Source organism: Cydia splendana, chromosome 2 (assembly GCF_910591565.1).
Source record: "Cydia splendana chromosome 2, ilCydSple1.2, whole genome shotgun sequence".
Taxonomy (NCBI): Eukaryota; Metazoa; Arthropoda; class Insecta; order Lepidoptera; family Tortricidae; genus Cydia; species Cydia splendana.
Genome location: NC_085961.1, coordinates 5666943 through 5693570, shown reverse-complemented (window position 1 = coordinate 5693570; position 26628 = coordinate 5666943). Strand labels below are relative to the sequence as shown.

General features: G+C 36.4%; 1 protein-coding gene across 1 annotated transcript in view; it reads left to right on the top strand.

Moving 5' to 3' along the window:
• Nucleotides 1-26628, top strand: part of LOC134802579 (protein Wnt-2) — an 82514-nt gene that overhangs the window by 28655 nt on the left and 27231 nt on the right. The window lies entirely within an intron of this gene.

Here is a 26628-nt window from a genome sequence, read left to right as displayed (position 1 = left end):
ACTCTTGTGTATGTCTACAGGAAAGACATAACACAGTGATCTGTTTGACCCATAAATGCCCTCACCAGGATTCAAATCCGCGACCTCTTGCTTAGTAGGCAGGGTCACTGCCGACTGGGCTAGGAGGCCGTCTAACTATGAATAGAACAGGATTGTAACATTTGTAACATAAATAATAAGTATAATAACATTCTTCGACGACAGCATCTGATAATTTTGTACTTAACCGTGCCTTTACGGCGCACTAATGTACTTATGGCATTAACTGAGCACTTTTTGCCATTGCCTGTTGACAGTTATGGCCAAATGTCAGATCTGGGCATTATTGTCATAAAACATGCTTATTATTTGTTTACATAGGCTGATGTAGATGTTATATCTATAATATCGATATGTCAATTAAATACTTTGTTTGGCATATAATTGAAATGTGTTGTATGGTAATTGTATTCATAATCTTGTGTTACATTATTTGCGATGTACTATTAAATTATAAAGATTTGGTCCATCTTTTATGTTTGCTGGTTTTTGCATATAGGTAATGACCAGCTGTCGTAAAGTCTGTAACCTCAAATTTGATCAGCTGTAATAATAGCGCTAATTGAATGTTAAATGTAGGTGCAGTACAGCATCATCCACAAATAAAAAAATACACACGATGATTTTTAATCGGTGATCAGGTACATTTTTTCTAACTCAGTAATTGACGTAGAATACGTTGAAGTCGTAATTACATGGAAACAAACTTTTTATTATCATAATTTTGAGATCAGTTTTATCCTAAAATCCTTGTCACTCTGCTAATCGGTATCTATGAGTTATAGCCTCTTTACAAACTTAATTGCAATTGATAATTTATGAGTAATAATAGATCCGTCAAATTTCCCGCCATATCGATGGCACTTGACGTATCGTAGTTACTTCATGTAGGATAACCATGTATTTAGTGGTTATTAGTTTTAATTATGTTTTAACTTTTAAATAATTAAACAATGAAATAATTGCGTGAGACTTCGCCTAATAAGTTTAATTTGGGCTAGATATAAGTATTGTTCTACTCCTGATCACCGATTAAAAATCATCGAGTATATGCTTAAATATTTGACACTACCTCTACCTATTTCTTAACGCATCTTTGATACAATGATATAAATCATGAGAATTATACTATAAGCACGTAATACAAAAGAAGCCGATTCAAACATATAAGTAACTGAACTTGAGTAATAAAGAAATATTTTTTTCACCTAAGCAGCTCGAACAAGGGTACTTTGCTTCTTAAAAACAGTAAGCAAAGTGCGATTTTGCTCACTGAATGAGACAAAATGACATTCAAGTAACCTTTATAGTCAAATGTCATTTCAACATGCGGGGTCTAATACAAGTTCGAAATAATTGCGTTCTATTATCTCTGTCTCTTTCACACTGTTAGCAAAAAGAAATAGACAAAAAAAGTTCAAACTACATTCAACGGTATATTGACGGTTTATAATAGACCCCTGAAAAACGTCAGAACACATCGTTCCAAACCACTTACGAGTATGAATTCTTAATAATTAATTAATAAAAATAAAGTTTAAGATTTGATAAAAACTGATAAAAACACAATATTTTAGGTATTTTATATCAATGTCGATTTGTCGAATGTTTATATTATAGAATATTTCGCTTGCACGGGACTCAAAATAAGCACTCGAAGAAATATCAAACTTTGATCTCTTGTCGTACAAATAACTATTGATCAATATCCTAAAACCAATGTTGTTGTTACAAACCGACCTGTTGGCCGGTGTAGGTAACACATAGTTCGCAAGTCTCAATTTTTGTGTAGGTAGTAACAAAATAATTTGTTGCTGTTCTGGAAACATTTCTTTCAGTGTAATAAACATGGTCAATCGAACACTTTAAACTCTCGCGTTTTGTACACATATTTGATTACACAAACGCCGGAACGTCGGAACGTCGTCAGCGACGTGTGGGGAGTTAACGTCGGAATTTAAGGTAAAAACAATGAAATTATATCGTAGACCCGTTTGTGTAATTAAATATGGCCAATCTAGTCATATAGGCCAACTGGACACACAACTCCAGTAATTAATTTAGATTGAAACGTTTGCAAAAAAAAAGCAGCCAAAAACCCTCAAGTTTGATTAAGTTATTTAACTAGCTTTGTCTTTTAGAGACTGTCGCCTGACCTCGGAAGATGACCTCAGCGAAGGCTCAGATAGCTAAGGGATTTTACATAAAACCCGTTTTCGTAAAACTAAAGTGAGTTTAAACAATAATAACAATATGCAACTAGAGTAAGGTTGCGGTTTAAAAGATATACTTAACACATTATAACAAAGAGTTATTATTAGGAATTTTAACTTTCAAACAGTAGATAGTCATAAATTGTGAAGTATTTAAGTATAATCTACGAGAGAAAAACGTACGTAGGTGATAGGTACTCATTACTTAACAACTTTTACAATGGGAGTACTTACCCCAAACTCAAGAACGACCTCGAAAACACGAAACCACAAAAGCACCCAATTATAGCCAAAAGCTCCCAACTACAGTCCAAAACTAGAGTTAGACCAAGCTAAGTTAGCAGCGATTTTGATACGTCAAACTTCTATGAAATTATGACGTTAAAATAACACTTTCACACTATTTCACAGTATGGGCTATCAAAATCACTGCCAACTTAGCTTGGTCTAACTGTAACTCGAAAATCGTCGTTCAGAGGTGTGACTAAATGTCGCAGTTCTGAGGCAAAATATTTTCATAAATTGTAGAAAAAACTTAGAAAACACCAAAAAAAGGATTGGGAAACATACTTATACTTAATTACGAGTAAGTAGGTGCGTGATGATTGAATGTGTGAACCGTAGTAGTCCGGATGTGTGAACTCGGATAGTTGGGTGGTTTTACGGTACATACAATCTGTGCTATGCCTTTAAGGGGCTCCCCCACGCCAATGACCTTCGATCTGAATCCCTTAGTTTTCTAATCCCAAAGTTCATTGTCTTCGAGATATTTGGCATCAATCAAAGTTGAACAATTTTCGACTAATAAACTGGTTTTCAGGCCATAACTTTTGTGTTAATTACTTTAAAATTGAAACCCAAATAAATAGATTTCGTATGTAAGATCGTTCACTGCAATCTAGATACGAAAAAAGTGTTTTATTAGACTATGTTTACAAAAAAAAACAAAAAAATAAGTATTCATTTCTTTCAAAATGGCCCGGTAGACAGGAATGAATATAAAAGATTGAAGAACCGATAACCGTTTGTCTTATAAATCTATGTATAGTGCAAAAGTAGGAGATACGATTCAAAACTTGTCAAAAATCGACGAAAACCGCAGGTAGCCCCTTAATGTTGTACTAAGTACATCGACTCGACGCGTGCCCTTTAGCGTTTTGCGTACTTCTCGTTTTACTCTGACTATAGTGCTGTCATCCTGGGTATTAATGCGCTCAGTTCAGTAGCAAGCCTTGTTGTTCCTCGTCTTCCTAGTAAAGGTAACGGTAACGGGCAGAAATGTGGTTGCATTTGCTTTGTACAATGTATATTACACAAGCATGACAGAGCCCGTAGAAATAACTACCTATATTCTGTAATTTAATTCACCATTAGAGGGTGTTCCAGAGAAATGTAACGTCTTTAGGGCAGCACAGATATGATGGTTGTTCTTGTCTACGTGACAGCGTGATAAAACGGTATCCGTCACTTTCAATCGCGCTCTGTTAAAAAGTGACGGATATTTTGTCACGTGAATATAGCCATCCATAATAGGCCTGCAGGTTACACACGCATGTTACGCTATTGTTCAAGTTGAGTTGCCTTTCACCTTTTAGTGTTTGTTCCTTTATCATTTTCTCAAAAAGCTACACGAGATCCCTTTCAGGGATAAGTTCACTTTAGTAATTGTAATTTTTTTTCACCTCAGCAGCTCGAACAAGGGTACTTTGCTTCTTAAAAACAGTGAGCAAAATGCCATTTTGCTCACTGAGTGAGACAAAATTCATTCAAGTAACCTTTATAGTCAAATGTCATTTCGACATGCGGGGTCTAATACAAGTTCGAAATACTTGGGTTCTATTATCTCTGTCCCTTTCACACTGTTAGCAAAAAGAAACAGACAAAAAAAAGTTAAAACGACATTCAACGGTATATTGAGGGTTTATAACAGACCCCCGAAAACTTCAGACCGCATCGTTCCAAACCACGTACGAGTATGAATTCTTAATAATCAATTAATAAAAATAAAGTTTAAGATTTGATAAAAACTGATAAAATATTATATTTTAGGTATTTTATTGTACAATTAAAATGATGAACTCAAAAATACACAGATTATCACGCAAAATTAATTATTTTACTTTTAAGAATTTCTAACATAGTGACAAATAGTACGTATCCGCAATTCGGACCGTATCTTACAAAGTTTTTTTTTTACAAAAAAAAGTTGTCGATTGAAGTGTCTGTTTATGTTCGTTATTTCCATATTATTTTTAAGTTATTTACATCTCGTGCGCTTTTGCGTCCCTTACTACGCTCAAGATTCTAAATTAGATTCACGAGCGTAGCGAGTGAATCTATTATAGAATCTTTCGCTTGCACGGGACTCAAAATAAGCACTCGAAGAAATATCAAACTTTGATCTCTTGTTGTACAAATAACTATTACTTTGTTTTGTCCATTTAATGTAAACTTGTTTATGTGCAATAAAGTGACATACATACATATCAACGTAGTAATCAACATTACAAATGCCGTCAAATGGCGGCAGCAGGTATCATGCCATTGAGAAAGAATTGTCAACATTTTCATAATAGGTAGCAAATTTCGATGATAATTTCGCTGACGAGTGATTTGGTGCAACTATAAAGGCACTTTTAATGTGACGTGCGTACTCTGAAAGTGGACTTCTAAAAAGCGATCTACCTCTACAGTGGCATCGGAAGAATATGCCATACTTACTTCGAAAATTACTTCCCAATAATATGACTGTCTCAAACACTGAAGTCAGTTTCCTATGGCTCAATTCAATTGTAACATAATCGTTCTTTAAAATATCATATTTCTTGTATGTGACAATTGTACCTACGTATAATCCTATTCAGACCAACCTACCTACTTATAAATGGACAAAAAAAGGAACTGAGTATCTTGTTAATGGTATATCATTACAACTGTGACCTGTTTTGCTTTGTGTGTTACGAATTTGTATTGTTACTCTTTCATAGTTAGTTCCAGTAGGTATATAATTGTGGATTATGTACGAGTATGTACACCCGAAGACCGGTTACACGCTGATGGTGTTCCAGCTTCGATGGCGCCAGTGCATGTATTTCAACTCTTTATTGTGGTGCGCGTGCTGCGACTGCTGCAGGGGACTATCGAGATTCCATGGAAAACTGCTGACACAAGAGCAGACGATTCAACGGAGCCACGACGTTCTAAAATAGTGGTAAGCTTTGTTTATGCAATTTATATGTATGTTAGTCTGTAAAGTATTTCAAATATACTATCAACCTTCTTGTCACCAGATTCAAAATTTTATAAAATAAAAAGCATAATTTTAATTCGCTCCAATTACCTAGAATAAAATGCATACCTATAAGCTATAAGTAAAGATCGGAAGGTTTCTGTCTTCTGGTATCCTGCCTCCTGCATTGGGATATATCAGGCAAAGGATGATCTATTTATGACCATAGTAAAGATCGGAAGGTTGCTGCCTTCTGGTATCCTGCCTCCTGCATTGGGATATATCAGGCAAAGGATGATCTATTTATGACCATAGCTTTAGCTCATAATGTCATTTGCAAAAACCCGCGCCATTCGTTCCACGGGCTCTAGTTAACCACCGGACGCGCGCACAATGCGACACGGTCTGCGCTCGCGCATATAGTAGCTGCAATCAGTTTCGCCTCTTAGGCTGCTTGCACATTGACAGGTGTTGCTTAATCGCGGGCTTTAACAGCTTGATACCGGAAGACAGAGGTATAGAGGTAAATCATTCGACCTGGTAAATTCTGAGCCACCAGGTCGAGTGGACATTAAATTAATAAATATTATGGGAAAATCTTACTCAAATCGACCAAGTCCCACATTAAATTCAATAAGGTTTTTTTGTGGATCCTACACGTAGAAGTTCATGGTAACACATTTGTCCATATTTAGACATATTCTCACTTAACTAGCGTTATTACCGCATAAAGAACGCGCAATTGTAGCACCTCATGTGAAACTACCCTAACAATCCCACATTACTTCAACTTTGAACTCTATCGAAATCAACACAAAGTTCCGTTTTGTTTGTATTTGTTTAATATTAGTTTACCGTAAGGTCTAGTTACTGGTGTATGTTGCAGTAGTTTGTTCTGTGGTTGTTGGTTTTGTAAATTGAGCGTAATTACACTAATTTGACGTTATTTTTGACAATGGGAACAATGACAGATAATATTGAAAGCAAAAGTTAACTCGATAATGACCTCTCGTGATATGGCGGCCATTATGACCCTTTGTAGAAAAATAGTGTAAGTAATTTAACCTTGTTATTCGAAACTGCATCATAAAAATGTGTTTTCTTGATGTCACAAGATTTGCGAGTTATCAGAAACAAAGTTATTAATTAATTTATCTACACACATATCATAAACTCTCTATGACGCCTTCAAAATCCGTAAATAATGGCCCACATTACGATAAACTGTTTTGTTACAGCAAATTTCTTATCTGTGAAAATGTGGTAATAGCTTCATTACTATATCAAAATCGATTTGGTAATGCATTTTAAATTTCGAACATCTCTGAATAAAAAAAGCAATTTGATTTGACCCCTATTCTAATATCAGTCGAGATGACGTTTTATTCGAAATCAAATGACAATTGCATACAATATTGACAAATCCCGCATGTAAGTTGGTATCGGACGATATGGTAATCGACCCCGACTCTAGTTTGTCTCTGAATTAAAAAATAACTACGGATGCGTACATGCGTGAAAAAAGTTTATTTTTGCCGCCATTTGACGTACAGTTTATATTTTAATTAATTTGTAAGTAAAAAATAATTTGTTTTGTTGTTTTTAATGTAACTATAACAAAAGTTTCGTGTAAAATGTGCGATAAAGATATTTCGGAGACGCCAGCTCATATCCGCGAGTTCCGCCAGAGAGGAAAGTGCCCCAATGTCGGCTGTAGGTAATATGAGGTTAGTGAATATATCATAGAAAGTTTATAATATGTGTGTAGATAAAGCAGTGTATGTAACTGTACATAATTAGGCATTAAGGCGATATGATTCGACTCATCAACGAATCTGAGGGGGTGAGGTGCGCGGCAAACCGTGAAGCCCCGCCCGCGCGTCCCGCGACCCGCTCGCCGAGATCGTGAGCGCGCGCCGCGCACGGTAAACATAGCAGACGGGTCACAGTATAATGATCTTATGATGGCAGTATTTTAACTAGACCGGGAAATGGTCACGTTTTAGAGTTTTTATTGTATATGTACGTATGTATTTTTTGCATTACGTATTTCTGATAATTTCATGTAGAATTATTATTTTTATATAGACATGTGTACTTATTATTGATCAGTAAAGAACGTTTTAATTTCATGGCAGCGTGTTCGAGTTAAAGTACCTAAAGGAAAGTAACAATTTTAAAGGAGACGGTCAATTAAGGGTTCTATTTATAAAGGTTATTAACCTTAATCAATAATTTTACTTTACAGATTCCTTTAACTCAATAACGCTGCCGTGAAATTAAAACGTTGTTACTGATCAGTAGTACTTATTTATAAGCTCTAAAAACAAAAAAAAACAGTTTCAAAGTAAATTTCTGATAACTTTTTGTCAGTGCAAGCCTTATGGTTTCGTCTTGGCAACATTTTACATGAAAATGTTTTGGTGGGTCTCATTATCACAATTTCCAATACTTTTGTTGCCTAACTTAATAAATTATTGTTTACAATACCTATCGACTTTATACCTACTTTAATGATCACACAATTTTAACGAAACAATGTTTTCAAGAAAATAATTCAATTAAGTGCGAGACAAACTCGCGCACCGATGGTACCTACATTTTATTAAGTACATTATATATATATATTTTTAATTAAGTTGTAACTGACTCATCATCATCATCTCAGCCATAAGACGTCCACTGCTGAACATAGGCCTTCCCCTTGGACCTCCATACCGGTCGGAAGCGCCCGCATCCAGCGTCTTCCGACGGCCTTAACAAGGTCGTCTGTCCATCTTGTGGGTGGACGTCCTACGCTGCGCTTGCTAGTCCGTGGTCTCCACTCGAGCACTTTTCGACACCATCGGCCATCTTCTCTGCGCGCAATGTGGCCTGCCCATATATATATATATATATATATATATATATAACATTTTCAACAAGTCTGGTCGCTTGTGGTGAAAAAAAAAAATGTGTGGAGAACAGAGTGGCCAACTTTCTTAAAAATAGTTTATCTAATACTGATTCTAAAATGGTATCACACATGCTATTTACATTTCTACAAATAAAGATATGGCCTAGATGGTGTTTAAAGTGAAGTATGGTGTTAACTAGTAAAAAAGACAAAAGTGCGATTATCTCGAAAACCACGAAACTTTTACTAGACCTATAAGTGCATTTTCTGGTCCAGCCTAAGCTGCCCTGTCGATGGTTAGAAGGTTGTCCATTAATTACTGGACATCCTGTATAGAGATGTAACTAACCCAAATCGATAGTCACAGCAAGCGATTACGATTGGATGGCACGTAGACTGAGGTATCGAATTGTGACGTATAATGAATTTTTATTTGCGATTTAAATAAAGCTAGAATTATATGGTTTTCGCGCAAGGCATTTAATACACCGACCGAGTAGGTCGCACCCATCGTCAAAATCTAAACTAACTGGGGATCTATTTTAATGTTTATTTATGTTATTTCTGTGTCAAATTTGTTGTCTGTTAGGTGACGATAAATATATCCATATTTACAGTTGATTATCCACCTTTTCCTTATTTTTATTAAAAGAAAAATTCATATCGATTTACTTAGACGACTACCGATTCATAAAGGTGGTGTCCGGCTAGCCCTAAAATTAAAAAAAAGACGTAGAACGTAAACGTTCGTAGTGCAATTGTTTTCCTTTGTGATTTCGATGTGCGAGACATTTTACGTTGTATTGCTGTTGTGAGTGACAGATGTCAAATAACGCAAATAAATATGCACACAGTATATGTCGGTGACTTTAGTTCGTCTACGGATCTCCTCATTTCTGATTTGATCACGCAGAGAAACTCCGAGCATAGCCCTCTCCATAGCTCGTTGAGCGACTTTGAATTCTCAGATGAGGCCGATAGTGAAAGACCACGTAACTGACTGAATAACACAAAATATTAAAAAAACTTGTCTTATACCCGCCTTATTTTGAACTCCCTGTAATCACACCCCGTATTCCGCACCCTTCACAAATAATCTGATTTAGTAAAGTTTACTATTTTTTTTTTTATGATCTTGATCGCGTAATAATGTGTAAAACCCAAAATAGCGTCTTAAAACGTATTAAATTTTTTATAATGTGATCTTATTAAGCATTTATATGAGAAGAGCGACAAAATTTTACGATAGTTATTTATAATTTTTTTTTCGTTTTCAATAAAGAAGGAAGTTTGAGAAAATTTTGTTAATTAACAATTGCCTAAATAACTTTAAGATAAATTTCTACAAGTAGTACATTTGTTGACATGTTTTAAATACACCATATTTTTTTTTTAATTTTCAATGAATATTTAATACCTTTAAAATTACATATATTTAATGTTACGTAATCGCTTTTTCACGCCGAAAATGAGGCGTGGAGGACTGTGTTCAGCGTTGAATAAAAAGTATAAATAATGGAGATACAGTCCTGCAAGTATATAATGTTGTATTGGAAATATCTTCCTCTTTAATAATATTAACTAGATTTTGCCCTGTGCGTGGGGCCCGAGGGCGCGTGTTATTTGCTGTTGGTGCTGTTGTTGACGTGTTGTTTTTGCTGTTGTTTGTACTGTTGTAATTGCGTAGTAGCTTGTTTTCCAATGGGAAAAAGAAACAAAGTTGTACTTTTGCTAGGACAAACAGATCCGCGTGCGAGCACTTCATTCCTGTAGCTCGGTAGCAGTCCGGTTATGTGAGGGTCGCAGTTCTAACCTAACCTAACCCACTTTTCTGGTAGCAGTCCGTTTCTGTGAGGGTCGCGGTTCTAACCTATTTAACCTAACCCACTTTTCTGGTAGCAGTCCGTTTCTGTGGGGTTTTCAGTTCTAACCTAACCTAACCCACTTTTCTGGTAGCAGTCCGTTCCTGTGAGGGTCGCAGTTCTAACCTAACCTAACCCACTTTTCTGGTAGCAGTCCGTTTCTGTGAGGGTCGCATTTCTAACCTAACCTAACCCACTTTTCTGGTAGCAGTCTGTTCCTGTGAGGGTCGCAGTTCTAACCTAACCTAACCCACATTGTTGGTAGCAGTCCATTCCTGCTGTTGTTATTGTTGTGTAGTAGTTTGTTTTCCAAAGGGAGAAATAAATAAAGTTGTACTTTTGATAGAAAGAAAAGATCCGCATGCGAGAACTTCATTCCCGCAGCTCGGCCTTCGGCCTCGCGTGCTTGGGAAATCGTAACTTTTCCTATTGGGTCGTGTTTCAGCTCCAACTTCCTCCTCACGTGTGACGCTTCGGGCCTTCGGCCCAACGCGGAGCTCGGCCTTCGGCCTTCGCGAGCCTTGACGCTTCGCCGTCGGGCCTTCGGCCCGCCGGCTCCGCTTATCAAGAAAGTTGACTTTGTAGGACGTTTGGAGGAACTGCATTCACGCAGCTCGGCCTTCGGCCTCGCGTTTCGGGAGTCGGGGTGGAGGCTCCGGGCCTTCGGCCATCCACTGGGGTCGGCCTTTGGCCTCCCTGCCTGAAGCTCGCCCTTCGGGCTCGCTTAACACACTTTTTGTATAGGATTTTGCTTTGTTCGTCATTCCCGCAGCTCGGCCTTCGGCCTCGCCCAAAATTACTGGGGGTGGAGCATGCTTGGACATTCGAGATAAAGCTCCGGGCCTGACGGCCCTCCGCGGGGTCGGCCTTCGGCCTCCCAGCCTGAAGCTCGCCCTTCGGGCTCGCCTAACCTACTTGGAAATTTGAATCTGGCCCGTGTCCGCCGCCATTTTGGATTTTTCCAAAAAAATTTTTTCACATGGTAATCTTGGGCCCCCAAGCTCGCCGCATGTCAAATCTCAGCGCGCTCGGACCAACTTGAAAAAAAAATAAAAAATAAAGTCGGCCTGTTTGAACATTTTTAAATGCAGTTTGTTTTGTCTTGGGGCCCTCTATGACATTTGGTCGAGCACCCCCCACCCATCTCGCACCGTTTAAAAGTTGCCATACAAAATTAAAATGACCATTATTTCCGCCATCTTAGATTTTTTCCAAAAACATTTTTTTTTCATAGGTATCTAGAGGCCTTTATCTTTCGCCATGCCAAATCTCAGCGCGCTCGGACCAACTTGAAAAAAATAAAAATAAAAGTCGGCCATTTTGAAAATTTTTAAATGCAGTTTGTTTTGTCTTGGGGCCCTCTATGACATTTGGTCGAGCACCCCCCACCCATCTCGCACCGTAATATGAATACTTTTTGAGATATTGGGGAAATTAAAGATCTCTACTTTTTCCCCCTTTTTTGCTTATAACATAACTTTTGATATTTTGTGTGTGCTACTACACGCTTCGAATGCATTTTTCTAGGCATTATGACGAATCTAATGAGGTATCACACGTATTTTTAGGAGTATTATCTCTATTTTTCACCGTGTTCAGTTTCTCGAACAAGACTAATACAACCAAGCGCAAGACGAACTACCTGTAGGCACCTTGAACTCTCAATTATATTTAATTCATGTCGACCGTGGTCAAATATTAAAATTTGTGATAAGTATTTAGTTCTTAAATAATTGTATTGCGATATGCCTATTAGGGTAATTTTTTCAATTATTTAATTTGACATTTTATATTTATTTAAATTTATGATTATGATGATGAATATGCACGCTTGACGGGCGTGGCGCGTTGCATGCGATCCGAAGCCGGGCGCCTTCGGCACCCTCATACTAAAAGCGTAACACTATACATATATTGTAACATCCCCATACTGTATCAATCCAAATAAATAATTTCTGATTTTCAAAGGAGTCAAAGAGCACGAAGGAATATAATCATTTTGCAGATCGGACGTAGGTATATCAGTAAAGGTGAAATACTGTAAATATATCATACTTACATACTCACAATTATATTATCTAGGAATATAATATTATTTACCTACATTGAAATTGGTTGCTGACCTAGTGAAAATACTGAAATATTTTAACTGTTGATGTACGAAAGCTAGGCGCTTTCAAGCACCTCGTAAAGTATTAGATGCTTCTGTTATCAGAAAGTGTGTTTTTATAGCACTTAGTGACGTTTTCTTACGTTTCATATGCTTTGTTTCCCATTGTTTGTAAATTGTAAAATCACGTGACCGCGCGGAACACACTGACGCAGGTCCGTCCTCTACAAGCGCTGTCGCGCGACTGAAGAGGGCGTAAGTGCGTTCGCGAGTGATGGCGGTTGCGGATTTAGTAGGTATTGAAACATAGAAATTATTTTAATGATGTTACCGAGACAAAGTGATCCAAATCATCTAGATTATATTATTACCTATACATTTATGTAAAAAACAAGTCAAAAAAGTTTGTATTGTAGCTCTGAGATTGATTTATTGTTAAAAAAAGGCGTAACTTTGGAATTTTTTTCTATCGAGCAAAGTTTATCTAATCATGTTTTTGAGATCCAAAACATATCTGCCAGATCCTTAAGTATAAGATATATTTTTTTCACAATTTTAAAACATTGTTTCTTATATTTCCGATGGATTCAAAAAACTGGTTCGCTTAGCTCGTACGGGAAAAGCACGCCTTAAAACACTCGTGTGATACTATTATGAAACTCATTTCATTCGTTTCATAAACCCACACTCGTATTTTAATGCCTTTCATTATGTAGCAGTCACATAAACTACTATAACAAAACTTATCCGCACCTACCTTATAGATAACGTATAGTACTAGCGGTTGACCAAAATCAGCTGCAAATGATGTTAAAGGTATGAAAATCGGCACGATTAATCTTTAGGCCATTTGAATTAATTTGACCCGTAGCACCAAAAAAAAAACAAACGGAAAGGAGTTATGACGTCATCTTTTTTTTGTATGGAAAATAAAAAAAATTGTTCAGAAACCTATCGTGTGTAGTATTAAATGAAAGAGCATTTTGAGCCGGTTCTAAAAATATATCACATTATTATATTTCGGTCACTTGCATTCAATTAAAATTAAAATAATTTTCAAAACATACCAAGTTTGAGCTCCTCCAGATACGAAACCGTTGAATTATTTTTTGTAAAATATACCTCAAGTAATACCCAATATCCTCATATCCAACCCCAAGAAATTAATTTCGAAAATATTCAGTTTTAGCATTTTTTTAAATTTTTTTATTATTACAAATTGTGATCTATCAATCTATCAATGAAACGGCCTCCTAGCCTAGTCGATAGTGACCCTGCCTATGAAGCAGGAGGTCCCAGGTTCGAATCCTGGTAAGGGCATTTATTTGTGTGTTCATCATCATCACCACACAAATAAATGCCCATATACACATATATACAAGCCCTGGTAAGTAATAATAAAAAAAATACGGAGGATAAATAGGGATGTGACGACCCCATCGCCCGCTGGTTTTACCAGTGCAATCAGTCAACGCAGGGCAGCTTGTGGCGAGCTGTTGGGGATTAGCGACCTCACGTACCCGAGTGCTCCTGGAGAGTTCTGTTACCCGCAAGGAGGGTGGGTGGGACAGGATTTTCTGCCTCTGGCTTGCCTTAGCCGGCCGGCCAGAGTGGAGTCGTTAGAGCTATAAGCTCCAGGGGTGGAAGTGAAATATGCATAAGACGCGAGTTGGCACAGTGGCTGTTAACAGCCACTGGGTAGAAAGCGGCGCACACCTCTCGACACCCCTGAGCCGCTCACACCGGTGTTGCCCTTGAGCCATCCTAGATGTCGCTTTTTGTGGGGGCCCATCTTGTGAGGGCGAGTCACCGTCTGCCGGAAATAAAATTGCATACCGTTTTATTAGGCAGGCGTCCGGTTTTTTACCCCATAGCTCAGTTCTTAGTCCATCGCTTTCACCCAATAACCTAGTTCATTTTAGATTCCATCAACTCTCAATAGTCCTTACACCCTGGCGGGTGCTGCCTCTGCGTGCGTCCCATGACACGGGCAAGGGCAGCCTCCGCTCGGTGTACCCCTTACATTTCATTAAAGTGTCAAAAGGGCCTCTACGTGTTGGCTTCGGCTCCGCGCACGCCTCCCAAAGGTCCGGAACACCAATGTTCCGTGATGGGAAAGACATAGAAAAAAATACTAAAACTGAATATTTTCGAAATTAATTTCTTGGGGTTGGATATGAGGATATTGGGTATTACTTGAGGTATATTTTACAAAAAATAATTCAACGGTTTCGTATCTGGAGGAGCCCAAACTTGGTATGTTTTGAAAATTATTTTTATTTTAATTGAATGCATGTGACGTAAATATAATAATGTGATATATTTTTAGAACCGGCTCAAAATGCCCTTTCATTTAATACCACACACGATAGGCTTCTGAACAAAAATTTGTTTTTTTCCATACAAAAAAAAGATGACGTCATAACTCCTTTCCGTTTGTTTTTTTTTTTGTGGTGCTACGGGTCAAATTGATTCAAATGGCCTAAAGATTAATCGTGCCGATTTTCATACCTTTAACACCATTTGCAGCTGATTCCCGAATTTCAGGTTGTACCGCTATCGCCAGTATGAAAAAAACCTTCTCGCTTTCTGACGAGCAAGTCAGAAATATCTAGAGCTAAGTAATTAAATTAGACCTAGTGCTCTGTGAGCTTTAAACCTGTCATTTTAAAATCAACAAAAAATCGATGTATTAATCGAACTTTTTCACAAAATAAAGATAATAAATAATAAATAACATACAAATATTTTTCAGAACCGCTTGAGAAATAAGACCTGTAGAGGAAGACAGACGGTAGACATCTCAGACATTTCTGAATAAAAAAATCCATAGGTACCTACACTGAACTGGCATTATTTCACTAAAAGCTACAGCAATTTTATATAAATATAATCGTCTTATTAATTGACTCAAATAATCGGATTAGAGCCAATTTAGACGAAATTACAAACTATAAAATCCCGGGGCTTATATAGGTACAATTTTGAACGGCTCACTGGCACACTTGAGAATAAAGAACCTGTTATTTTTAGATAATTATACTGAAGTAATCTATAGATAATATTGCATTCCACTTTTCTATAACAGCTTTACTGATATTATTAAATCATAATTTATATTAATCTCATTGCAACTATACAAAGGTAATTGAAGATCTTACACCATATTAAACCCTTATTTCTTATAATATCACTTGCTATAATAAACCTTACGTTATGAGGATAAGACATAATTCCAGTTGACATAACGAAGATCAGAGATAACATTACGAGAGATCTGAATTATCACATCATTACATTATACGCTTCCATAATTTGTAGAAGATTAGAACCAAATAAATCAAGATGGTATTTTAATGAGATGCTATTTAGAATATATCGACTGATGATAAAATATGGGATATGTGGAGTATTCTCAGACCGTTACGTAACCTTCGATGTTCCAGCTATGAGACCACCTAGATGCCGTTTTTTGGTCATTTAATTAGTAGGAATGTTCATTGTTCAAGGTCTAGGCAGTTTTTCGACTAATAATGTGATGTTAAGATATTTTAATAGGGCTAGATTTTTTCATATAAATAGAAACCTTTGTGAAGAGTTTGTTTGTGGTTATTGTATCCTTATCCTTAGTTTCGATCTCTCACTACTTTAAAAAATAGTTAATTAATTATATGTTTGTTTAAAACTACCTACATATTAATTTTAATCTTCAATTAATTACTGATTACAGTCTGTAGTGTGTGTACTATACTTTACTCACACACGTGCATAACTTTAGTCTATAATGACATGTACCTACGCGTTATTTTAGCAGAATACAAGTCGTTATATTTTTTAAATTTCCTGGTAGGTACTTAAGTACAAATGCTAGTTTCTTGAAAAAGTTGATAAATATTTTTCTAGAAAACGAATATGTAATACCACTTCTGAAAAAAAGCCAAATAGAAATACATATAGGAACACAGTTTTTTTTTCATCTTTTAAAAATGCCGTAATCTGTTACATTACATACATTGTATTGTAAACGTATAATAATGGTAATTATGGTAATAACTTAAAATTAAACAAATTTTACGCTTACTACGATTAAGTTCTGATAACATAATTAAGCTCTTAAATACAGGCCATTACGATAATAAATAACTATAATTATGACAAGTAAATTTATAACTCAATCGTACTCTAACATTAATTTAATACCCACAGTTCCCATAATGATTTATAGACGTTTGACATGAAAATTATGGGAATTAGGTCAAGTTTCAAGTTCAAGGACCTTGCTGTATAATGAGGATCGACCCCCTGCTATTTAGTTAATTATCGTAGACCTATTAGAAAGTATTTGAGTCAAATGATTTGATATGATTCCCTTTGAGAATGTCAATCACATCACATTTTTTTTATTTAAAATATCCATGAACTATGAGGAGAGATTAATGTTTTTCAAGTGTATGTTTATTTCTTTGCCGGCACGCTCTTCCATTCCGAGCATAATTACTAGGTATAGTATATAGGTTAATACTGGCAAATTTTGTATACTGGCTAACGCTGGCCTAAGATCTTGAAATAAAATACATACCAATACCAACATGTTACTGAGACCTAGGTTTCTTATCCATAATTTTATTCAGGCCCAAATTTACTCTATAATTAATTAAAGGAACCGTCGCTTAAGGGGCCCACTGATTAACAGTCTGCCGGACGGTATCGGCCTGTCAGTTGTTCGGAACTGTCAAAATTTTGTTCTAACTGACAGGCCGATACCGTCCGGCGGACTGTTAATCAGTGGGCCCCTTTACTGTATTAATGGTAATAAAATCGTTTTATTACAGTAAACACTAGTAAACAGTCGCCACTAACAGAAATAATACTTAAGAATTTTTATGAAGCTTTTACACGCTATTCCAGATAAACTTTAGTAGCGTCCTTTAATTCCCATAAAGTTTATCAAAACTTTAAGTTATTTACAGATTTTTTATATGGCCGTGTTAATACGTTTTTTTGTAAAGACTGTCCTGAGCCTCTACCATCAGTTTTAACATTGACATAACGCTCACGTCTACGTAATTTACTTTCTGTACATCTCGCTTGCACTATTGCTCGCATATGCGAGTACGAGCGAGATGCATAGAAAGTAAGTTACGTAAACGTGAGCGTTATGTCAATGTCAAAACTGTTGGTAGCCGTACTGTTGTTTTATGTAAGTATTTTTTTAAATCATAGATTCGTTGTAACTATGGTAATTATGGTATTACAGATGATCTTAGAATCAAGCAAGTAACTTCTTTCATAAAAATAAGTATATACATATTAAAATAGAGTAGATATACAAAGCCATAGCAGCAAAAAAATGAAATAAGTCAGGAGCTTGGTAACTCGTGAGCCACTGTTTATTACTTTATGTATCACGTTCTCTACAAGTATTACTTATTTTTACATACTTAGATACTCGTATTTCTGAGACTCACAGAAGTACCTAGTTTTTTACTTGTAGCTTTCAAAGAAGCTCGGAAGTTCCCCTTTTATTATTATTTTATCCTTTAATTCCTTGAATAAAACCGACAGCCCTCTTAACCCTATCTCTGCGTTCGAGATAGGACTGCACTAAAAGTGGTTTTACATATGTAGTAACTTACAGGCTAGATAAAGGAATACCCGACGGTGTAACGGGTTATGGGCATGTGGAGGTCGTATCGCATTTATAATGAAGCTTGGCAATGAGAAAATCGACCCTTATTTACTTTATTGCATTAAATCTCAGTATTGGTATTTATAGGTAGCCACAAACATGTATTCGGCACAGCCATGGCATAAATGGTTCCAATATAAGAGGTGTCACAAATGTCACATGTTCGTTGCCGATCCTCGTCATTCCTTCCTTAAAGATTACCATGGTCTCTCGAGAACCAAAATGAGGTTTTCCCTGTTGATTTTTCGAACGATTCAGGTGCAATATTGCAAAAACGAGTCAATAACGACGCCAGACGACCCTACCTGTGAAGCCGATGGTCCTGGGTTCGAATCCCGGTAAGGGCAATTATTTGTGTGATGAACACAAATATTTGTTCCTGAGTCATGGGTGTTTTCTTATATATGTCGCAGTCAAAAGTGTGAACTGGTCAAAAGAACTTTTAACCGACAAAAACAGGCAAAACTGCTTTTGACTGAGCATGTTGGTCAACAGTAGTTTTTGACACTCACATTTCCAACTTTAAAAAAAAATTGGCTATCTCTTAATCTTAATACTGCGAGAACGGGACAAAGTTATCGTGGCTAGTGACGTTCCGTTTTTAAGGCTGACTATTCACGCTTTTTCCGATTATTTTTGTACCGATTCAGTGTTGCAACAAAAGAAAAGTTTGTTCCACGTATAAATGGCCACCCCGGCTAAGTCGCGCGCGGGATGGCTTTCTCTCGTGGAACTCTTTTCTCGATGTGCGAACTCATGCTACCAAAATCGAGGAATTGACAGATAGAGATAGAAATTTGTGACAGGCGATTGCTGTGTCTCGCGGCGCGGGTTATCCCGCGGGTAATCATGTGCTAACCGTGCTGAAAATCATTTAGTGTAGTAAACGAAGCAAGTTGTTGTGTGGAGACCCATGCATTAATACCTCAGTCGAAGAAAATTTTGCTTGGTTAATGTATAGTATGAGCCGAAACTAACATTATAAATATCCAAAAAAAAAACCGGCCAAGTGCGAGTCTGACTCGCGTTTCTAGGGTTCCGTGCATAATTCCGACTCACGCTTGACTGCACATTTCTAATAGGTTTTCCTGTCATCTATAGGTAAAGAACTATTTTGTGTATTTTTTTCAAAATTTTAGACCCAGTAGTTTCGGAGATAAAGGGGGAATGGTCATTTTTTGGCTATTTGTATTTTCTTAAATAACTTCGAACCTATGTATTTTTAAATTATACAAAAAATATGTCCATCTTTGGGTTACTAATTTACATATGTGTACCAAATTTCAACTTAATTGGTCCAGTAGTTTCCGAGAAAATAGGCTGTGACAAACAGACAGACAGACCCACGAGTGATCCTATAAGGGTTCTTTTTTTTCGTTTTGAGGTACGGAACTCTAAAAACACTCCTAAGTTAGGTATTTATACGTAAACATACAAAGCTGTTTATTTATTTAACCGAGTAATTCCTCCGTCCGAAATTTTTTTACCAAATAAGTTATTGGTATTTCTGCTGGGAAGTGTGTGGTGTGTGGGAAGCGGTGGTGGCCGAGTGGATATGACGTCCGACTTTCAATCCGGAGGTCGCGGGTTCAAATCCTGTCTCGTACCAATGAGTTTTTCGGAACTTATGTACGAAATATCATTTGATATTTACCACTTGCTTTTCGGTGAAGGAAAACATCGTGAGGAAACCTGCATACATCCGCGAAGAAATTCAAAGGTGTATGTGAAGTCCCCAATCCGCATTGGGCCAGCGTGGGGACTATAGCCCAAGTCCTCTTGCGAGTGAGAGGAGGCCTGTGCCCAGCAGTGGGACGTATATAGGCTGAATGATTTCTGCTGGGATTTTTTTTATTGTTATGTCATATATTGTTGCAATACGTTACATGAATATTTCCGGTGGAGACGAAAGTTTGAACGGAGCATTTTTCCGTAAAAAGATATTAACGATTTAAGACTTTAGGTATTTACTTAAATACTATTACTATTATTCTTTGGATATTTATACAATACTTTTTATTTATTGATACTTTATCATACTGTAAAGTTTTTTCTGGCTGAGGAATTACTGCGGGGTCCACTACCTTTATTTACTACACTAATTGGTTAATAATAATTGTGACTGTTACTATCAGTCAAAAGTACTCCCAGAAATAGGTAGGTTAGGGTTATTTTTTTTGCTACGCCCAAAAAACGAAACTGTTCCCAGAGATAGGTAGGTTAGGGTTTTTTTTTGCTACGCCCTAAAAACGAAACTGCTGCCAGAAATAGGTATGATTTTTCAGGTAAAACTACTTTTGACCAACATGCTCAGTCAAAAGCAGTTTTGCCTGTTTTTGTCGGTTAAAAGTTCTTTTGACCAGTTCACACTTTTGACTGCAACATATGCATAGTATGTATGTATTTATCTATATAAGTATGTATATCGTCGCCTAGTATCCATAGTACATACAAGCTTTGCTTAGTTTGGGGCTAGGTTGATCTGTGTAAGATGTCCCCTAATATTTATTTTTATATTTATTTATTTATATTAATAATATAAAATATATGCTGTGAATTATAATATAATTTATTTTGGAGCTACTTTACTAATTTAGACTTTTAATGCAGTAAAAGAAACTATAAAACTATTAGAATTTAATTTTCTATAGGTACCTAGTATACCTAGGTACTTTAAACGCAAACTGGTCTCGTGTTCATGATTCGGTCTCAGGTTAGAGAACCTAGGTTCTCCATAACACGTCGCGCGTAGTGATTAAAATTACATTAATTAAACCAGAAAATTATTATTTTAATCAATTTCAATCATAAACGCGTCCGGTAGTGCGCCGTCCAAGTCGCCAATTCTATCAATTACTCACCCCATTTGTTTCACCAATAAATAAATAAAGCACCTCCATTCACCATAAATCAGAAACTAATTGGTCTCTCGGCGAGTGGGCGATTGTAAGTCATCGGATTTTCAATATTGCCTCCAGCTCATTAATATACGTTTTCAATGTTGTCAATTTAACTGGCATTAGATGCGGAAATTGATTTCTTGAGGACTTGGCCGTGGTTCTCATATTTAGTTTATTTTGTTACCCTCGCGCTTTGCGAACATGTTGTTTTCAACAAAAACGCATTATCTGGGGGCACGGCCGTGCCCCTGCCAAGACGAATTTCTTATGATTTCTCAATAAGATTTTGGTGCCGGTTAAAATGATTTATAACTACTTGCGGTAGATGTCGCTGTGAGCGCTTCATACGTATATAGTATGCTCCGCATGGGCTCTTAGATTACAAATATTGTATTAAGTCAAAAAACATAAATATTAATTTTAAATTTGGTTATCATTGTCTCCAAATATTTATTTATTTAAATATTGCTAAAACTAACTCAAACCTTCAACCGATTTATTTCATTTAATTACGTTTGCCGCTATATTGAAATTGACTTGGCTAACTATGCAATAATATGCATAGGTCAAGTTTTTACAAAATTATAGTCAATGAAACAAGATCCTTGACATGAAATAGTAGATACAATGTACAATGTGAGAAAAGAAGATGCATATGGCGTATAGTACAGTCGACGTCAAAGATATGTTTACATTTTTCGCCTTATTACAAAAGCATAAGGTGCAAAAGTGTAAACATATCTTTGACGTCGACTTAAATACCAGATTATTGCATTCTAGATTATTATTTCTTCATTAAATATTTTATTACAGTGTTTAAACCTTGAAAATTAATTAAAATTATCTAGTTATTACATATATTACTAGTATTCAATTACTGATTAGATAACTATTAAACACATAAGTTAATCTGCCATAAAATCCAAAGTGTCACCATAAGTACCAGTAGAATACTCACATAAATCACGTAGGTACAATGCGTTTAACTTTAGTTTATGAATTTTATGATTGATTCATAGTTTTGGTAGACATTTGATTGTATATCTTATTGATGTAACCGTAAAGTCACTATTATAAGAATGGTACAATTGCGTTTTGTACTTTAAATAGGTATTCATTATGTCATAAATCTCATTATGCAACGGGAACTAGATATATGATACGTAATCATGTCAAAAACTATTATAGCAAACGCCTGACTAGGCGCCACTTTTATCTACTAATAAATCAGATAATTATAGATTAACAAACAGACGAGTGGGTAACACCGGTTGCTAAAGATTTGCTCACCCGATTATGGTGAAAATATGTTTCCTGTTATGATAACTCGATATTTTGTAAGAGATAATAAAGTTGAATATAACTGTATTGATTTATTGTCTTGTTTTATACCTTATCTTATCTGGCGAAGTCAATCTTGCAGGCAGATTGGTTCATTCCTAGAAACAAATGATACCTATTGAGTATAATTAAGGTAGTGGCATAATAGATATCTCATAAATTTATTTCCCCACCTTCGTTACATACATCAACCGCATCCTTAGAAAAACGGACAAGTGCGAGTGGGACTCGCGTTCCAAGGGATCCGTACATTACCCAATTTTTAACAATGTATTTTTTTATATGTGAAACGCGAGTGAATTACCTTTAAAAAACCCGTAGGGGTCGGCTCAAAAACTAAGTAATTAATTAGTCCGACTTACGCTTAACTGCATATTTCTAATAGGTTTTCCTGTCATCTATAGGTAAAGAAATATTGTAGTATTTTTTTTTTATTTTAAACCCAGTAGTTTCGGAGATAAAAAGGGGGGGGGGTGGTAATTTTTTGACTATTTTCTTAAATAACTTCTAAACTATTTATTTTATAATTACAAAAAAAAAATATTTGAGATTCTCAAAATGAACTCTTTCATACATTATTTATTAATTTTCTCATTTACCCCCCAAAAGTGGCCTCCATGCTTAAAATTCATTTGTTTACGTAAGATGTCCGTCTTTGGGTTACGAATTTACATACATGTATACCAAATTTCAACTTAATTGGTACAGTACTTTTGGAGAAAATGGGCTGTGGCAGACAGACAGACGCACGAGTGATCCTATAAGGGTTCCGTTTTTTCCCTTTGAGATACGGTAACCCTAAAAAAATTGAAAAATATGGACCCAATCCCTTAAAATTTTTCAACGCGAAAAAGCGGTGTTACTAACTCTTGATACGCCTTCTATGGGTATGGGTACTACTGTTACATGAACTTGAACATACATTATAGGCTGATACTTGAGCTTTGGAATCATAAATTAGCAACAAGTAGACACAGTGTACAAATTCTGTATTTTTTTATTGTTCAGAGTAATGGCTTTAGTAGGATTGGTAACATGGTTCCAAATTGTACGAAAGATCAGTCCGGTAGGATTTGGATTTAGATAATTTCATACCGATTAGATCCGGGTAGCAAACATTCAGTGCGCGCGTAAGCGTAAAACCATTTACAGTACATGTGGTGTTACTTTACCGCCTTAAGGACAATACGTGCCTATTCCAAAAATTTAAAGGGCCATATGTACTGTAAAACGTTGTACAATACACGTGCGAAAAGGTAATTCGCAACTCGTGTCGATTTACTCACTTCGGTCGTGTTTCAATTTATCCACGAATTTCCTACTTTTCACACTTGTACCGTAATGTACTATTGTGTACGGACGTGCATTTCAAGACTGGTTGGACTCTATAAGTATGGTTGTTACGTTAACGAAGTAAAAGTTTTACAGCAGCCAATGTTACAGTAGGTAGCACCGCCTTCTCGAAATGGAAATTGTTAATTGGAAACTAGTATAAAACGTATTAAAATGTCAGTCTGTCTATAAATGGTGGTTCTTAATTTGTACGAGCGGTATAATGTCTTAAAACACTTAACAAACATGCTCTTTTACGAATTGCAAGTGGACATAACAGTGACACAGTTTTTATAATGAGACTTTTTAGAGTATTTAATAAATTTAAAATGAAATGTAAGTATAATTGGTAAATATTGGTTAAGCCTGAAAAGTGACTTTACGAATAAAACATACCTATCTAGCACGAAAAAATCATGTAGGATTTAATTTTAAGAAAAGTTAAATATGAGAAACCCGCGCGTGCATTATCAAAGAAACTTAGACACAAGTTGAATTAAGTTTCAGAAGTCATAATCATATCATCCTATTATGTGACAAGTAAGTCAAACTCTTACTCAATAATATTATTTCTACAACTTCGCGCGTTACTCGCACGTCGGCATCCAAAATATTGACCCAACGTCAATATGAGCACCGGTATTATATACAAAACATACAACATAAGTTTACCTGTATTATTACAGTTCACAACATAAATTACTATGGTATACAAACTTTTTGTTCGGGTAACGGGTGCTGACACATCGTTGTGACATTGGGACATTCTCTAGTGCAAAGTCATAGAATTGCATTGACTGTTGGTTTTTTTCAAGTAGTTTCTTTTTGACAATGGTTGTTGAGTTGCGTTCAGAATTGGTAAATGCGCACGTTTACAAAATACTCGCTAAATGCACGCGTGTATTATTTATTTAAACTATATTCCACAGTAAATATTGTACAAAAATCGAACTTAATGCCTGGAGGCATTCTTTACCAGTTAACCCTCGGGCCAATCAGAGATCAAACACGAATAGGTGCGGGAAATATTATGTAGTACGATGTGCAGCGCGTGTGCACTACGAATGCACATGCGAATTAACTGTATATTTATGAAATTAAATGGATTTATCGGTTAAATCTTCCTAACATATCCACGTCACAATTGGGAAATAGCCCCCTTATTATTATTACATTGATGATTGATGACATTGGATAGTTTTAGAACTTGGCAATTTTTTTACATTTAGGTATAGTTCGTAGGTTTCTAATAGAGCCCGACGGCTAATCTTATTGTCTATTGTTAAGTAAAACCGCACGTGCTACTTACCTGCAAAAAAGGGTCTTAATTATTTTATTTGGCACCTGAGCGCGGGCTAGTCCAACGCTCAAAAAACCAGTGTAGGTGCGCTCTCCGATAACTTTGTTACGCATCTCGATGACACATTTTAGACTGGTTCTGTAGCGTTCGACTCGCCGGCACTCAGTAACAGAAGTACTGTACTTTTTATGCAGGTGGTTGTGGCACGAGCAGTTTTACTTAACAATAGACAATAGGATTAGCCGTCGGGCTCTATTAGAAACCTACGAACTATACAATTTTCTTTAATATTTTTGCAACCAGAAAATGCAGATTATATTAGCTTGATTAGTACAGTCGCCATCAGATAATAATATATCGAAGCGGCCAAGGTGCTCAAAAATATCTGAACACACACACTCTAACGCCTCGCCTTGAATATAGATGTGTCCAGATATTTGTGAGCACCTTGGCCGCTCCAATATATCTGATGCCGAATTTACACACAGAAGTGTCGCACACGGTTTTAAGTCCAAATGTGTATTCTCAAAAATTCAAAACACTGGTAAAACAAATATCCACAAATTTCATACGTAGTAATCCCTTCGGGAACGTTTTTGGTTAATACATATCACAAACAGAAATCTCAAAGCTTGTTCTGATTGTACGTTGGACGTTTCGTTGACGAACTTTTGACACTGACAGATCATATCCATAACAAATCCAGATCAAATTCATAAACTGTTATTACACTCAGAATAACTCCGGTATACTTTCAGGAACAGCAAATTTTTAAACCTCTACTTTCAGGACCTGCAGCTAATTTCTATTTCACCCGACTGCCAAAAGGTGGGTTACGTTTTTCTGACCCAGTGGCGACAGCGACTGTTGCGTGTGGGCGTCGTCGGGGCTACGTTAATTGGTCCGTCATTACCGCCTCCGTATTAACGAAGCTTTCTGCTTGAGAAATCTTACCAGCCACTTTCGTACTTTGACAATTTCTCCTTGATTTAATAATTATTGAATTGTCATTTCTCGTAAGGTGCATTGGGGTAACTTCAAAAGCGGGATAATTTCGAAAGCAATTATCTCCTAAACTGGAAGTAGAAATAGTAAGACTAGCCCAGGACGTGGATAAGTGGCGTACACGAAGAGAGGCCTATGCTCAGCAGTGGGCGACTGAAGGCTAAAATGATGATGATGAGAAACAGTAAGCAAGAAACCTTGGCAAGCATTGCAATAATTTAAATGTTTCCAAATTATGAAGTGCTTCTGGTTTAGTAGATATTAACGATTTTCTAAACTACCCCGCTTTCCAAGTTATCCTAATACACCTTAGTTCATTATGTACGTACGTATACGAGTATAGGATATATATGTTACATGTTTCTTCAAACCTCAGCAATACCTCGCAAGGTGGAGGCTTGGGCAGGATGAGGTCCTGTCCGAGCATATTAAAGGAAATTACGGAGTTGTTATTTCTGTCCAGAAGTTCTGGACAGAAATAACATAATGTTTAATGTTCTTTATAGAGGACAATGAGCAGGACGAAGTATAGACTGAGTAGGCATACTCGTGGAGTAAACCTGTAGGTGAAAAAAATACTCATGTGCTTAATAAATTATAATGTCAAATCACGTTGGGTATTTTTAACGGTCGAATGCTTCTTTAGCCAGCTGGAGGATGTGTGAATTAGTGTCTGTTCTGCAATGGAGGGTGACGTCTTAAGTTGGCTGCG